The sequence below is a fragment of the Capricornis sumatraensis genome, chromosome 11, assembly GCF_032405125.1.
Source record: "Capricornis sumatraensis isolate serow.1 chromosome 11, serow.2, whole genome shotgun sequence".
Taxonomy (NCBI): domain Eukaryota; kingdom Metazoa; phylum Chordata; class Mammalia; order Artiodactyla; family Bovidae; genus Capricornis; species Capricornis sumatraensis.
In genome coordinates this window covers 74,410,926-74,427,431 of record NC_091079.1, presented here as the reverse complement: position 1 = coordinate 74,427,431, position 16,506 = coordinate 74,410,926, and positions in this window count along the sequence as shown.

Sequence of the window (16,506 nt, the reverse complement as noted above, 5' to 3'; positions counted from 1 at the left end):
AGTGCAGCCTTGGTGTCAATTAATACTGGAAGAGAATGTTTCTCCAGGCTGATCAAGAGAGGGGTTAGGAAGATCCCCCAGAATTCCTCAGCTCCCCAGGATTGGGAATTGTGGGGACGTTAGAAAGACTGGTTAGAGGGCTGAAGCTTCCTGAAGTGCTTAAATTTGTAACAGCCTGTTTCCAATGCCTTGGCTCTTTGCAATAATAGCAGAAACTAGGAAGATTTTGGTTTGTTAAGGGTCCTTATTAACTGCAGTTGACCATTAAGAGTCTTAGCAGTCTTCCTTTCAGGTGACTCATCTATTAACAGAAAGCAAGAGAGCTGGCTTGCCAGACTGACTAAATCTGGAGTAGACATAGTTTCCCATTCCCTTATGATCTTTTTTACCGTAAGGAAAAGGTCCTGTAATGCGGGAGACCTGGGTTCGATCCCTGGGTTGGGAAGATCCCCTGGAGAAGGAAATGGCAACCCACTCCAGTACTCTTGCCTGGAGAATCCCATGGACGGAGGAGCCTGGTGGGCTACAGTCCATGGGGTCGCAAAGAGTCAGAAACGACTGAGCGACTTAACTTTCAGCCCATTAATAAACAAAGAGTTAAGAATTACCTTAACATCTAGAGGAAGACCAGAAACTTCTTTAAAAATAATCTGAAGTCAGTTGTAACAGTCATGAACAGGCTTAGATTTTTGCTGAAGCATTAATTTTGTTCCAATCAACAGATTTTGGTAAAGCCCCAGGAACTGGTTGATGAAGTCACCTAGCAATTGCAGATCCTGAGCTGGTCTCCCAGTTCTAATTCTAGAAACCTTTCAGGATTTTTCCAATTAGTTTTCATCCAATGCTGGGCCTGGCCTTCACACACATAAGAACTAGCTGATACAAGTCAGAAAAACCGGGTTGATAAGTTTGAATGATTATATTCAATTCCTCAGCAAATCAATGAGAATCTTCAGTTACTTTGGCACATTTGCTTTGACTATTGCTTTCTTCAGTTCAGGAATTATAAGAAATTAAGGGTTTAGCCTCTGGATCCTCAGAAGGCTTAATTTTAAAGAGACAGGTTTTGATAAGTTCAGAGGAAAAGGGAGTGAGGAGAGTTTCAGAGAAAAAGAGCTTTTCAGTGAGAAAGAGGATGGGGAACTGAGGCTACAGCTGCATAGGCAGCATAGAAAGAAAAAGTAAGATGGCACAGAGGCCGGGCCTGAGCAAAAAGCCAAGGAAGAGGAACACAAGGCTTCAGGAGCCCTTTTATATTTCTCTAATTGTTTGTTTGCCTCACAGAATCTTAAAATCTTATTTTTCAGAGAGGCGATTCTAGGCTTCTAATAGCATTGAAAGCTCAAAATACCAATCAAAATAGGCATTTTATTCAGCTTTGGAAATTTTAGAGCTATGGTGGTCCAATTTGGTTTTAAGAACAGTAAGTTTGAGGATTTCTAAAGTTCTCCATAATAGCCATTAATATGCCAAATTGCCTTTGATCAGGTCAGCCTGTTTAGTCAGAAATATATATGAGAAAGAACTGTGGTTTGTAAACATAAGATGGTTCGAGTCCCTGTAGAGGTGGTGCCCTCAAAATATTTAGATAGCTAGGACCCCATTTCTCAAAATTTTATCTCTAAATTAAAAGAATAATTTTTTAACAGCCTAAACAGCTCAGACAGCTTACAGCTCAACTCAAATAGCCTGAACAGCTCAAATAGCTTGCAATTCAAACAGCTTAAACGCTTCAAATATCTCAACCAGTCTGCAGGCCTAATATCAGGCAATTCTAAGAAAATAGCTTAGTCCTGGAGGAGTCAAACCAAAAGCTTCTTAGCTCAGTTTCTATAGAAGAACCCCTATTCCTGAGGAATAAACTAAAGGCTAAACTGGCATGGTTCTGGTTAAACAGCCGCTATTCTCAAAGGAATGGGTCAAAGGCTGAACCAGTTCCAGTTGGAACAGTCTGATTTCAAAGTAGACTGAAGTGCCAAATGAATAGTCCCATACAGAGCAAGGCTTTAACTAGAAAAAGTGAAACCTTAAAATATATTCTGATTAAAACCTGGGGAGCTTAAAAATATAAAAAGGGCAGAAGCTCAAATCCAGGAGAAATACATACCTTCAAACTGAGGGGTTTTCAAGAAAAGCAGTGAGCAACAATGAGCTCACTGTGGGTACCACACTTATATATTCACCATCCCTGGAGCCATCAGGGGTCTTCTCTGGATCCCTGTATGGACCACCAAAATGTTGACTTAAATAGACTGCCAGATATTTCTCCAGCAAAAATATGGGTTTATTCAGGATCAGCAAAAAAATTTCATTTTGGGGTCTGCAACTGTGGAGTGAAAGTATGTTAGTTGCTCAGTCATGTTCAACTCTTTGAGACCCCCATAGACTGTAGCCCACCAGGGTCCTCTGTCCATGGTAATCTCCAGGCAAGAAGACTGGAGCAGGTTGCTGTTTCCTTCTCCAGGGGATCCTCCCAACCCAGGGATCGAACCAAGGTCTCAGGCATTCCAGGCAGGTTCTTTACCATCAGGGAAGCAGAAGCCACGTGCAAATCCCTAAACGGCTAGGGAAAAAGAACTCTTTTACAGAAGAGAAAAAATTAGAGTCAGCAGAGTCTGTGTCTTTTCAATTGCTGTCTCTGCCAGGAAAGAAGAGGAGTCTTCTTTCTTCCTGCTGGGCTCTGCTATCATCACAGGGCGTGAGAGCTCCCCTTTCCGGTCTCCTGACTCTATTTAGTTGATGTTTCTGTTCATGAAATTTTTACAATTTCAGTGGTTATTATGGTGCTACTATTGCTCCTAATTAAAGAACTCTTGACCTAAATGTGACTTGGGTTGGGGAGATTATTCAAGGTACATAATATCTTTTTTTTTTTCAAAGCTTTTCATAGCACTTAGTGACCCTCAAGAAAATTGAGAGGATGCAAATCAGACATGGCTTCCTGGACATGTGTAAGTGGAAGCCACAATGAACTGTACACATACAGCCATCCCTTGATATTCACAGGGGATTGATTCAGGATTCCCAGGGATTCTGAAATCTATGGATGCTCAAGTCCCTTATATTAAATGACACAGAATTAACATATAACCTATGCACATCATTCTGCATATTTTAAACATTTCTAGATTACTTATCAATCAATGTAAATGCTATGTAAATAGTTGTAAACACAAGATAAATGTTCTGTAAATAGTTATTGGTATATGGCAAATTCAAGTTTTGCCTTTTTAAAATTTCTATAATTTTTTTCAATTATTTTCAATCCATAATTGGTTGAATTTGCTGATGTGAAACCCACAAATATTGAGGACAACTGTACTACTTCTCCTCCCCCCAATCCCAGAAATGGAAATCTACTGATAATGACTTTTCTTATTCAATCATAATACTGATAAATAAAAAATAATGATTAGGTAAGTGATGAAGGAACCCAAAGTACACATCCACTTGTAAAAAAAAATGTGAAGACTTTGTAGCAACTTGGAAAATATTTTTGATAAACAACTACAAGAGAAAATAGAATGAAAATTAATAAACAGGTAAGACTTTAAAAAAAAAGAAAGCAAAATATTTTGCTTCCACAAATAACCAATAAATTTCATTAAAAAAAAGCCCACAGGAAAATTACTTATAATCTCATCACCTTTAAAAATCAAATGTTTTTATGTTTTCTTTGTCATTTTTGGCTCATTATGCACTTACCATATTCTCTAACTAAAAATTCATTCATTCAATTGTTTGATGTATAAGGTGTATTTAAGGGCCCTGTAATATACTCTAGAAAGATAGTAATGAATTATCTAGAGACATGTCACTCCCTCAAAGCCCTTCTGTTAAGACAAAGATTAAGGAGAATTCCATTTGTGTAAGTAAAGTAAGTAAGTGTAGTCACTCAGTCGTGTCCGACTCTTTGTGACCCCATGGACTGTAGCCTACGAGGCTCCTCCCTCCATGGGATTCTCCAGGCAAGAGTACTGGAGTGGCTTGCCATTTCTTTCTCCAGGGATCTTCCCAACCCAGGGATCGAACCCAGGTCTCCTGCATTCCAGGCAGACACTTTAACCTCTGAGCCACCAGGGAAGTCTTAATCCTACCCTCAGGTCCATTTTTTGTTTACTTCTCTGGATATATTACTATAGGAGCATTTCAACCTACATGGTAATGATTGTTTAATGAACTTCTCTTTAGCTAGACTCTGAGCATATTGAAAACAAAAAGTGCTCTATTTTTTATTGGTCTAAAACTGTACCTAGTTTATAATAGAGAATAAATGATAGAGAAAAGGGAAAGGAAAATGGAGAGATAGGAAGAAGAGCAGGAGGATGTGAGAGATTAATACTGGAAGGAATAAATGAGTTTGATATGTGCAGATATGATTTGACTACAGCACAAAAACAGCAGCTTCAAGCCATCAAAAGAAGCAATTTTACTGGGTTTGTGAGGAGGTGACATTCATGCCCTTCGTTTCATTAACTTGATGCCTGTTAAACTGAACAGTCAACCCTATTATCCTACATTGTAAATTATACTTATTTTATGATCCATTTTTAGCCAGAACAGTACAAGTAGTAGAGATCATTATGGGAATTTAATGACTATTATGAGTAGTAAGAGAGATGTTTTGAAGATAACATCTGCCTCTTAGAATAATAAAACTGCACATCTGTTTGTTGTGTTAGTTTTGAGCAAACAGAAAATATGGCGTGTTTTTTCTTTTTTAAGATTTCTCCACAAACATGTGTTTTAGTAACCACTGATTTATTAGAATCACATGTGCAAGAAGAAAAACCGTAAGTCTTGTCTATGTCTCTGTTTCCGTCTTTATCTGTCTCTGTCACCTTCTTCTCTCTATCAGCATCTCACTCACCCCTCTTTCATACACACTTTACCCCATGTCAGAGGGAAAATTACTCACTTTGTCAGGTTTCCCAGGAAATCCCTAATAAGGATTCAAATATCCCTTACACACTATGTATCTTCCCTGGTGGCTCAGACGGTAAAGTGCCTGCCTGCAATGTGGGAGACCCAGGTTTGATCACTGGGTCGGGAAGATCCCCTGGAGAAGCAATGGCAACCCACTCCAGTTCTCTTGCTTAGAAAATTCCATGGATGGAGGAGCCTGGTAGACTACAGTCCATGGGGTCGCAAAGTGTCGGACACGACTGAGCGACTTCACTCTCTCTCTCTCCACACTGTGTATATATTTGTGCATGTCTCTGTGTGTGTGTAATTTATGTATCACTAAATGTTTACTCATGAAGTTACTATTAAGGGAGGTTTACATTGTTTATTTCTTTGTTAAAAGCTATGTTGTTTGGTCCTTGCCTGTGATGATGGTGTATGATTTTAGTAATAAATTCAGTCTTTTGAGACTCTTCTAACTGGATATTAGATGTTTAAAGGTTCCCATGGTTTTACAGCCTTTGAAATTGTGTGGAGCAGAGTGTTCATTCATTTATTCATGCCTTAATCTTATCCTTCATGGAACAAACACATGTTGGATGCCTATGTACATGACTTGGACTAGGATAAGACTATGATCACAGAGGTCATAGTAACAACACAGGATTACTTGTCTTTAAGGATCTCACAATTTAGAAGGATAGAAAAAAATAAGTAAAGTCAAGTGATAATTACAAAAAAGAAGTACATACAAGATGATGCAGAAGAGGGAACAGAGGGCTAGCTTCTGCCTTTAAGGATTAGGGAGGGCTTTGATGAAGTGATTCTGTTAAATCCAGACCCAAAACATACAGTGAATTCATTGTGAAGTTCAGCAGCTGAATCATTAATCATCTACCTTAAGAGAGTTAGAAGAACAAAGTTTCCTTCACGTGTAAGTATGATTAGTTGCCAGGGTCCAGCCCCGGTGGATCCAGGGTGATTCGAAGGGGAGATGGAGTAGGTGTCCTAGGAAAAAATTTATTTAATTACAGATATAGAGAGAGAGGTTAGAAACGGATAGTGTAGTAGGATATATTAGTGGAGCAAAAGAGGCTGAATAACTTGGTTTACGTGGAATACCAATCACCACCTACGTAGGCCACAGGCGTCTTTCCATTCTCCCGAGGGAGAGGAGGCACTGAGACCTCCCCAGTCCGATCTTAGAAGCCCAGGCAAAATTAGCAGGCTTGGTGAGTACCCACATTCCAGATGGGAATTCAGCCAGAAAAACGGGGAGCAAGAAAGAACGACACGGGAGAATCAGTCTTTCCAGAAACTGATCCCATTTCTTTATTTTTTACGCTTGCTTATATACCTTTTGTTATACATAGGGATGAATACAGAGTCACGTGGGGGTCAGCAGTCCTGACCTTTATCAAAATCATGTGCTTCACATAAATGTATAAAGAAAAGGTCTTAGGGGTTTTACATCTTCTTCTGGCCATGAGGCCTGCTGACATTTTATGATCCTTTCTTTCTGATAAATGAAAAGCTTATTTTTTCCAAGGGTGTTTTTTCTTAAACCAGGCACCACCCTCTGAAGTTACCAGATAAAGTTGCATTCCTATAGGGTGGGGGTGTAGTGGGTTACAACTAAGAAAGGAATTTATTTAACCTAAGGTTAACACGATTAATCTTAAAGGTTAATACTTATTTCTCCTATATGCTAGTTATATTCATTATAAGGGCAGAGAATATGGAGATTTAGCAGCAAACATCAGCCCAACAAATGAAAACCCTTCACCAATGTTCCCCTTAAGATCTATTTAGTCTTAAGATAGTGATAAAGTTACATTTTTACATAGCAAGGACACAGTGACTTATAACAAAGTACAGTGATCTATAACCAAAGAGAAAATTCATTAACTCAAAAAGTCTAGTATTGCTAACATCAAAAACTACCATATTTCCTTTTCTATATTCCTATATTCTATATTTCTATATTCTATATTTCTTGATTAATATATTCCAGGTGGAAATGGCAATCCACCCCAGTATTCTTGCTTGGAGAATCCCATGGATGGAGAAGCCTAGTAGGTTACAGTCCACGGGGTCGCAAAGAGTTGGACACAACTGAGTAACTTGACCTTAAGGATACGGAGGCCTGGCGGCAATCATTGACTCAACAATGAGAAAAGCTCTATGCTAATTAAGATTTTCAAAATACTCCAAACTCTCTGTGCTGTTTATGGTTGAGAGGTAATAAACAATCATGTGTGTAGTGGCAGGAGTATGGATAATCCTGTCACACAAACTAGTCTGCCAGAGGTTTGACCTGAGACACCCTTGTCACACCCAGGGCAAGGAATTAGCAGCAATTATTGGCACAACAAATGAAAAACCCTTCACCAATATAATTCCTAACCAACCCACTATACTAACAATTTCCAGCTTCCCAAAAGAAGCTGCCTTCAGCAAGTCCAAAACATTCCGTGCCTCTCACAGCTGGGAGGCTGCAAACAATCACATGTGGCCAGACAAACCTGTACAGGCAGGCTAGATAACCTTCAGAGAAGTTCGTAAGTTGAAACACTCTTGTCACGCCCAAGAATTTTTATTGACTTGGAGCTGTAAGTTAACTCCTTCTCCGAGAGAGGTAATGGGGGTCAGCCCCCCCGTAAAGTCAGAGGTATAGGTGAGAGCATAAAACAGTAAAGTAGGCAGACCCTGGTTTGGGGGGTAGATGCTCGGGAACAGGGGGTTTCCTGAGGCTCGATCCCGCCTCTGCGTATGCCAAAGCCTCCTTCCTCATGACCTTTGCCATGGGTGGAGTTCTTCACACTGGCTCCCAGCAATTAGTAAAATGACAAATATGAAAAGTAGACTTAGATTGCCAGAAAAGACCCCAGAGATAATAATAATATTTACTCATCTAAAAAATGATACAGAAAAATCAGTTTTGATTTTGAGTTGTGCCCAAGTTCTATAAATTCATGTATGGGACTATACATATCCTTCCTCAGGTTTGGCAAATTTTCAGCATTATTTTTCTTTTTTGAGTAGTGAATTTTTATTTTTTTCAAGTTATTTTTGAAATTTATTTCTGATTGATTGATGATTGCTTTACAGTATTGGCTTGATATCTGTCATACATCACCATGAATTAGCCATAGGTGTACGTATGTCGCCTGCCTCTTGAACCTCCCTCTGGAACCTCCCTCCCACCGCCCACCCTTTCCCACCCCTCTAGGTTGTTACAGAGCCCCAGTTTGGGTTCTCTGAGTCATACAGCAAATTTCCGTTGGCTATCTGTTTTACATATGTTAGTGTATATGCTTCCATGCTCCTCTCTCCATTTATCTCACCTCCTCCTTCCTCTCCCTTGCGCTTGTCCACAAGTCTCTTCTCTATATCTGTGTCTCCATTGCTGGCCTATGAATAGATTCATCGGTACCATATTTCTAGCTTCCATATAAATGGAATCTTTTTTTCCTTTTCTGAAAAAAAAAATATTTTTTTCTCTTTCTGACTTACCTTGCTCTGTATAATAGAGCTCTAGGTTCATTCATCTCATTAGAAATGACTCAAATTCATTCCTTTTTATGGCTGAGTAGTATTCCATTGTATATGTGTACCACAGCTTCTTTATCAATTCATCTGTCAATGGCTATCTAGGTTGCTTCCATGTCCTAGCTATAATAAATAGTGCTGCAATGAACATTAGGTACATGTGTCCTTTTCCGTTTTGGTTGCCTCAGTGTATTTGCCTAGAAGTGGTATTTCTGGGTTGTATAGAGGTTTTATTCCTAGTTTTTTAAGGAATCTCCATACTGTCTTCCATATTGGCTGTATCAATCGACATTCCCACTAGCAGTGCAAAACGGTTCCTTTTTCTCCACACCCTCTCCAGTACTTGTTGTTTGTGGATTTTTTGATTATGGCCATTCTGACTGGTGTGACGTGATTTCTCATTGTAGTTTTTATTTGAATTTCTCTAATAATGAGTGATGTTGAGCATCTCTTCATGTGTTTATTAACCATCTGTATGTTTCTCTTCTTTGGAGAAACGTCTGTTTAGGCCATTTGCCCATTTTTTTGATTGGGTTGTTCCTTTTTCTGGTATTGAGTTGTATGTGCTTCTTGTATATTTTGGATATTAACCCTTTGTCAGTTGTTTCATTTGCCATTATTTTCTCCAGTTTGGAGGATTGTCTTTTCACTTGGTTATACTTTCCTTTGGTGTGCAAAAGCTTTTAAGTTTAATTAGGTCCCACTTGTTTATTTTTGGTTTTATTTACATTATTCTAGGAGGTGGATCATAGAGGATCTTGCTATGATTCATGTCATACAGTGTTTTGCCTATGTTTCCTTCTAAGAGTTTTATAGTTTCTGGTCTTACATTTACCATTATTTCTTGAAACAAGTTTTCTACCTCTTTCTCTGCCTGTTTTTCTTCTGGTAGTCCCAAACAATTCACATTATGGGACTACCAGAAGGAAAACAGGCAGAGAAAGAGGTAGAAAACTTGTTTCAAGGCTTTATTCATTCTTTTATTCTTTTTCCTTCTCTGACTTGATAATCTCAAATGACCTGTTTTCAGGCTCACAGATTCTTTTTTCTGTTTGAACAAGTCTTCTATTTATGTTCTGTATTGCACTTACAGAACTATTTATGTTCAGTTCTGGAATTTCTGTTTGGTTCTTTCTTAAGAATCTGTCCACTGAACTTCTCATTTTGTTCACGTATGGTTTTCCTGATTCTGTTACTTGTAGCTCACTGAGCTTATGTAAATAAATTATTTAGAGTTCTGTGTCAGGCAGTTCATAGATCTCCATTTCTTTGGGGTTAGTTACTGGAAAGTTTTTGTGCTCTTCTAGTGATTTCCTGTTTCTTGTATGCGTCTGTTAATCTCTGTGCATTTGATGGGACAGTCACCTCTTTCAGAACTTACATGTTGGCTTTGGTGGGGAAAGACCTTCATTTATGGGTGGGTGCAATGGTGCTGGCTGCTGGGTGGAGTGTGGTAGTTCTGGTTCTGGGGAGGACTGAGTCCTTAATATTTTATCAAATAGTTTTGTACTTTTTCATAATGTACTTTTTCACATTCACTGATTAAAACAGAAAATATCACAACAATAAGTGCAGAAAATATACTTGATAAAATTCTACCTTGAATCATGATAGAAATCCTCAGAAAAATAGGGACCAGATAGGAAATACTTATTCTGACAAAGTTCGTCTTTAAGAAATTTAAAAATAGCATAAAACTTAATGATGAAATATTGCACAATTCTGACCTGAGTATGGAAAAAGGCAATATCTAATGTAACATTTTCATTCAACATTGTGCTTATGGTCCCAGCAAGTATAAGAAAAAGAAAGGCAAGAAAAACAGTGAAGACTGGAAAAGAAGAAACTACAGTCATCATTTTTCAGGTTTGCTGCATACAAAGTCAATATTAAGGAATTATTTTTTCTATACACACAGTAAACAAGTGGAAAAGTAAAATTTTAAATTGCCATTTACAATAATATTAAATGTCTAAGAATAGATCTAATTAAACATTTCTCCAAAGTACTATATTTCTGTGAGAAATATAAAAAGACACAAATGGAGTATATACTATGTTCATAGATTGAAATATTTAATACATTTTAAGATGTACATTGTGTTCCAAACTGACCTATAGTCAATGCTACTTTAATCATAATCCAAACTGGGGTGTGTGGTTTTGTTTTGTTTTTGTTTTTGTTTTTGGTGAAAATTAACAGATTCTAAAATATATAAGAAAATATGAGACTTAAAAATAGCCAAGATAATCTCAAAGAGGAAAAAAAAATTGTGATAGTTAACTCTACATTATATAGAGGCTATTTTTAAACTAAATTAATTTGATGAGGTTGATACAAGAATTAATTTAGTCTAATTGGTAGAAGAACAGATAAATTGACTAATAGGAAAAAATAGTATTCTGAAACAAACTTTTCACATGCTTTGTTACCATATTTAAAACAAAGACTCCATTACTAATCATAGAGAAAGAGTGGTCTTTTCAAAAAAGTATGTGGAGTTAATTGCATATTTATATAGGAAAATAAGAAATTGACCCCTTCCTTGACACCACACACAAAAACTAACTTAAAATTGAATATAGATAATCTAAAAAAATAAAATAATCAGGATTCTCAAAAAGCTACAGAATATCTTTATGACATTGGAATAGTCAAAATTTTTAAATGGCACACAAAAAACACTATGAAAGAATAATCACTTTGCTCCTTGATCACACTACTTCCTATACTAAAGAGAAAAACCACAGATTAGTATCAGTGATTTATAATATATATATCTGACAAGGGACTTGTATACAGGATGTATAAGTAATTCATACAAAGCAAAACAAACAGGAAAGATGCAAATTTTTTTTAAAAAAATGGGCAAAAGACCTTAATAGATACTTCACAAAAAGGGTATTAAAATCACTGATACAGGCAAACAAAGACAGTATAAGAAACTATGAATCAGTGTCCCTTATGAACATAGAAAGGAAATCCTCAACAAAATATCAGCAAACTGAATTCAGCAGCATGCTAAAAGAATTATATACCATGACCAAGCAAAATATTTCTATTCAAAACTACTTTCAAAAATTCCATTTTTTCTAAAATAAAACTTTTAAATTTCTTTAAAATAAAATTTTTTTAAATGTACATAAAATATAATATAAAATAAAATTTTAAAAAATTTATTTTACAGCTATTATATTGTATACATATTCATGCACCTTAGTCAATTTATCTCTGCCCATTTTTTAATACTGTTAATGATACTTTCTGAAAAAAATTTTTTTTCTGTATGGTATAATTATTTTTGTTTTTTAATGAAATGCCTTTATTTTAAATTTTCATTTTGGATTAATAAATGTGATATTCTTGTCTCTTCTCTTTAAAACATTAAGTTTTAATTGAGGAAAATCTCTGCTAGTGTTCCATTTTCTACTAAGCTTAGAAAAATTCTATTGAGTGGAGAAAATTCTGTTGTTTTTTAAATGTGTAAATACTTAAGCCCAGATGTTTTCATAGATGCTGTCTTTTTTCCTCCATTTAGAGTATCTTTCTTCAACAAATATTCTTACAGGATAAAACCTGAAAAGTAAATTGTTACTACTGAATATTTATAATTCTCTTGAATGTTTTACAAAACAGATATGATGTAAAACAGCAGGAATTCTGTTTCATTCTGATGCTATATCTATATACATACATATATGTATATATATTTATATGGTTAAAAATAGGAGTTCCATCAAAAGATTCTTTCAAATTGAAATACTCAAAAGTGAAATTTTTCAAATTCAAAATTAAATCTTACACATTGAGCTATAAAAGTTTAATTTATTCAGTTTCTTTTTCAAGGATAAATTTCACTATCTTACTGCTCACAGGCCGTTTTCAATAATTGTAACACACTAAGAGCTTTGGTGGAGAAGGCAATGGCACCCCACTCCAGTACTCTTGCCTGGAAAATCCCACGGATGGAGGAGCCCAGTAGGCTGCAGTCCATGGGGTCGCTGAGAGTCGGAAATGACTGAGAGACTTCACTTTCACTTTCCACTTTCTTGCATTGGAGAAGGAAATGGCAACCCACTCCAGTGTTCTTGCCTGGAGAATCCCAGGGACGGGGGAGCCTGGTGGGCTGCCACCTATGGGGTTGCACAGGGTCGGACACGACTAAAGTGACTTAGCAGCAGCAGCAGCAGCAAGAGCTTTGGACACTGGACTTTTTGGCACTCCATTTGTGAACATGTTGGTCAAAATTTTCTAACTAATTTGGAACAAAATGCAGTTAGAATTTAGAGAAGCCGTTGCAGGACACAAATTAATACGCAAAAAGTTATTCAGATGTTAAAACACATAAAATAAAATTGATACTCTGTACAAGGAGAGAATATTATAAGGCATGTTATTATATTTCTTTGCATTAGACTTTAGTTTCATTAAAATAAAACTTTTAGCATCAGTACTCTTACTGATTTATATAAATGCATTTTTAAATTTTAAGCAGAAGTTCTATTTTGATTGATAAAATTTTAGAACTTGTTTGGATACTAATGAATTAAGACAGAGGTTGGCAAACTACAGCCCTCTGACCAAATCTGAAACTCTGCCTGTTTTCATAAGTATAATTTTATTGGAATGTAGCCATGTTCTTTTGTTTATAGATTTTCTATGGCTGAATTTGCAATAAATAGCAGAATTGAGTAACTGTGTAAAAAACTATGTAGCCTGCAAAGTCTAAAATGTTTATTATTTGGCATTTTTGCAAAACACAAATTTGCCAACCACTCAGTTAAGCATATAATACAATGAATTTCAAGTATATTTCTGTGTTATGAGTTTCTTAATGAGCATTAATATTTTCTACAATGATGCTATGCTCTACCAAAATTTGTATTCATATTTTTCCCCACAAAACAGATAACTTTAATGGTGAACTCCTTAGCTGAATTTAAAATAGCATTCACAAGAGGATGGAATGATCTTCCAAAACTTTAACACTGATTTTATGAAATCAATAAAAAACATCAACTAGTTATTGTAATTAACTTATTTTTCTATTTAAAGCAATAGATAAGTATCAGAAATGGATAATTTCAGTGGTGGGAAGGCTTACTAAGGAGTGCCCTTGGGATCAACTCCTCAACTCCTTTGGCAGATACAGGAAAGAAGCAAAGTTGAGCAAATGAAGTCATGTTGGCCCAAAGATAGCTTTTGCCACCTATTTAGATTTATTCTGTTTGAGCTAAATTGGCTGGCCCTTTGTACCACTACCTCGATCAGTAATCACTGGGACACAGTTCTGTGCAGCTGAAGCAATCCCCAAAGAGACTGACAACTCTGAACTATCTTCCAGCAGTCCTCAGGTAGCTGAATGAACAAGTCCTTCCTTGAAGAGGGAACCAGGAAGCGCATCACCATGTTATGTTCATCCACTCCTTTGCGCGTGTTCAGAAAGCAGCTCCTCCAGGATTCTGGTGAGCCTCTCTTCCTCAGGAAAACTTAGAAAAGGAAGAGCAATGGTGCTGGCTATTAATCCTGTAGCTGCAGCTGCTCTAAGGGTCTCAACTAAGACACATTGTCTTTTTCTTTTACTTCCCATTTCAAATTTCCCTTATACTCAGCACATCTGGCAGTCTTGGCTGGCGACCATGTACTTTTCAGACTGAGTTTGCCTGAGAATTGTCATTTTCCATCAAAATTGGACAAGGAAGTACCAAGTGTGCCCAAATGGGTTACTAGGTGTCAACAATATTCCTCCAAAGTGTAATAGCAGCCATTTCTCCTGCTGATGATCAGAGTCAAACTTGCTTGCCAAGATGGTGACTCTCTCTTTTTGTTTGATGACCTTCAGACCCAAGAAGTCTGAAATGCCCAGATATCAATCATAATTTTTCTCTGCCTCTTCACCAAAGTATTCTCCCTTGCTGCTGCTGCTGCTGCTAAGTCGCTTTAGTCATGTCTGACTCTGTGTGACTCCATAGACGGCAGCCTACCAGGCTCCCCCATCCCTGGGATTCTCCAGGCAAGAACACTGGAGTGGGTTGCCATTTCCTTCTCCAATGCATGAAAGTGAAAAGTGAAAGTGAAGTTGCTCAGCCGTGTCCAACTCTTAGCAACCCCATGGATTCCAGCCTACCAGGCTCCTCCGTCCATGTGATTTTCCAGGCAAGAGTACTGGAGTGGGGTGCCATTGCCTTCTCCGATTCTCCCTTAAGAGACCAGAATTATAAACCTAAAAGAGTGCAGAGTTGTCAGGACAAAGGCACAAATTCCTACCATTAGTCATTGGGAACGTGGAAATAAGTAGAGCAACTCCAGCTTCTATGCCTTAATTCTTTAACCATCATATTCTTCCCTATGGAAGACATGGTTCCATATAAAGTTCTTTGACATAAGGTATATACCATGACCTGGAGGATGGTGTCCCATCCCAGTAAGAGTATCACCTCTAAACTAGAACTTCAGTTATGCTGCTGTAAGACCATTTCCAACACTCAGGTAGCAGCTTCTGGGTGATGCAGTATGTTATATAACCAGTAGATTGTATTGTCATGGATCCACTTCCATACCTCTTTTTCTCTAAAATCAATTCTTATTCTCATGAGATCCTGTGCTGGCAGGTTAGACTTGTCATATAGCTTCAGAGAATAGTGTTGGCTGAGGCTCTATTGGCTGAAAACGCAAACCTATACCTATGCTGTGTGCTGATCCCTGCTTAAATGAATCTTTGGCTCTTCCAAGATGGAAGGAGCTCAACAGAGTCACCACCAAGTGGCCCATTGGTCGACTTGAGGGATGATGCCATACCAGAGACTTACTATTGGTCTCTGGGGCTAGCAGGCTAGGAACACAGCAGCAGTGGTTAGATCAGTTCAGTTCAGTTCAGTTCAGTCGCTCACTTGTATCTGACTCTTTGTGACCCCATGAATCATAGCACTCCAGGCCTCCCTGTCCATCACCAACTCCCAGAGTTCACCCAGATTCATGTCCATCGAGTCGGTGATGCATCCAGCCATCTCATCCTCTGTCGTCCCCTTCTTCATCTGCCCCTAATCCCTCTCAGCATCAGGGTCTTTTTCAATGAGTCGACTCTTCACATGAGGTGGCCAAAGTATTGGAGTTTCAACTTTAGCATCAGTCCTTCCAAAGAACAACCAGGACTAATCTCCTTTAGAAAGGACTGGTTGGATCTCCTTGCAGTCCAAGGGACTCTCAGAGTCTTCTCCAACACCACAGTTCAAAGCATCAATTCTTCGGCACTCAGCTTTCTTCATAGTCCAACTTTCACATCCATACATGACCACTGGAAAAACCATAGCCTTGACTAGACAGACCTTTGTTGGCAAAGTAATGTCTCTGCTTTTGAATATGCTATCTAGTTTGGTCATAACTTTTCTTTCAAGGAGTAAGCGCCTTTTAATTTCATGGCTGCAATCACCATCTGCAGTGATTTTGGAGCCCCCAAAAATAAAGTCTGACACTGTTTCCACTGTTTCTCCATCTATTTCCCATGAAGTGATGGGATCGGATGCCATGATCTTAGTTTTCTGAATGTTGAGTTTTAAGCCAACTTTTTCACTCTCCTGTTTCACTTTTATCAAGAGGCTTTTTAGTTCCTCTTCACTTTCTGCCATAAGGGTAGTGTCATCTGCATATCTGAGGTTATTGATATATCTGCAATTTTCTTGCATCCAAATACCAAAGTGATTCATCTGTCAATCCATCAATCTTGATTCCAGCTTGTGCTTCTTCCAGCCCAGCATTTCTCATGATGTACTACTCTGCATAAAAGTTAAATAAGCAGGGTGACAATATACAGCCTTGACATACTCCTTTTCCTATTTGGAACCAGTCTGTTGTTCCATGTCCAGTTCTAACTGTTGCTTCCTGACCTGCATATAGGTTTCTCAAGAGGCAGGTCAGGTGGTCTGGTATTCCCATCTCTTTCAGAATTTTCCACAGTTTATGATGATCCACACAGTCAAAGGCTTTGGCATAGTCAACAAAGCAGAAATAGATGTCTTTCTGGAACTCTCTTGCTTTTTCGATGATCCAACA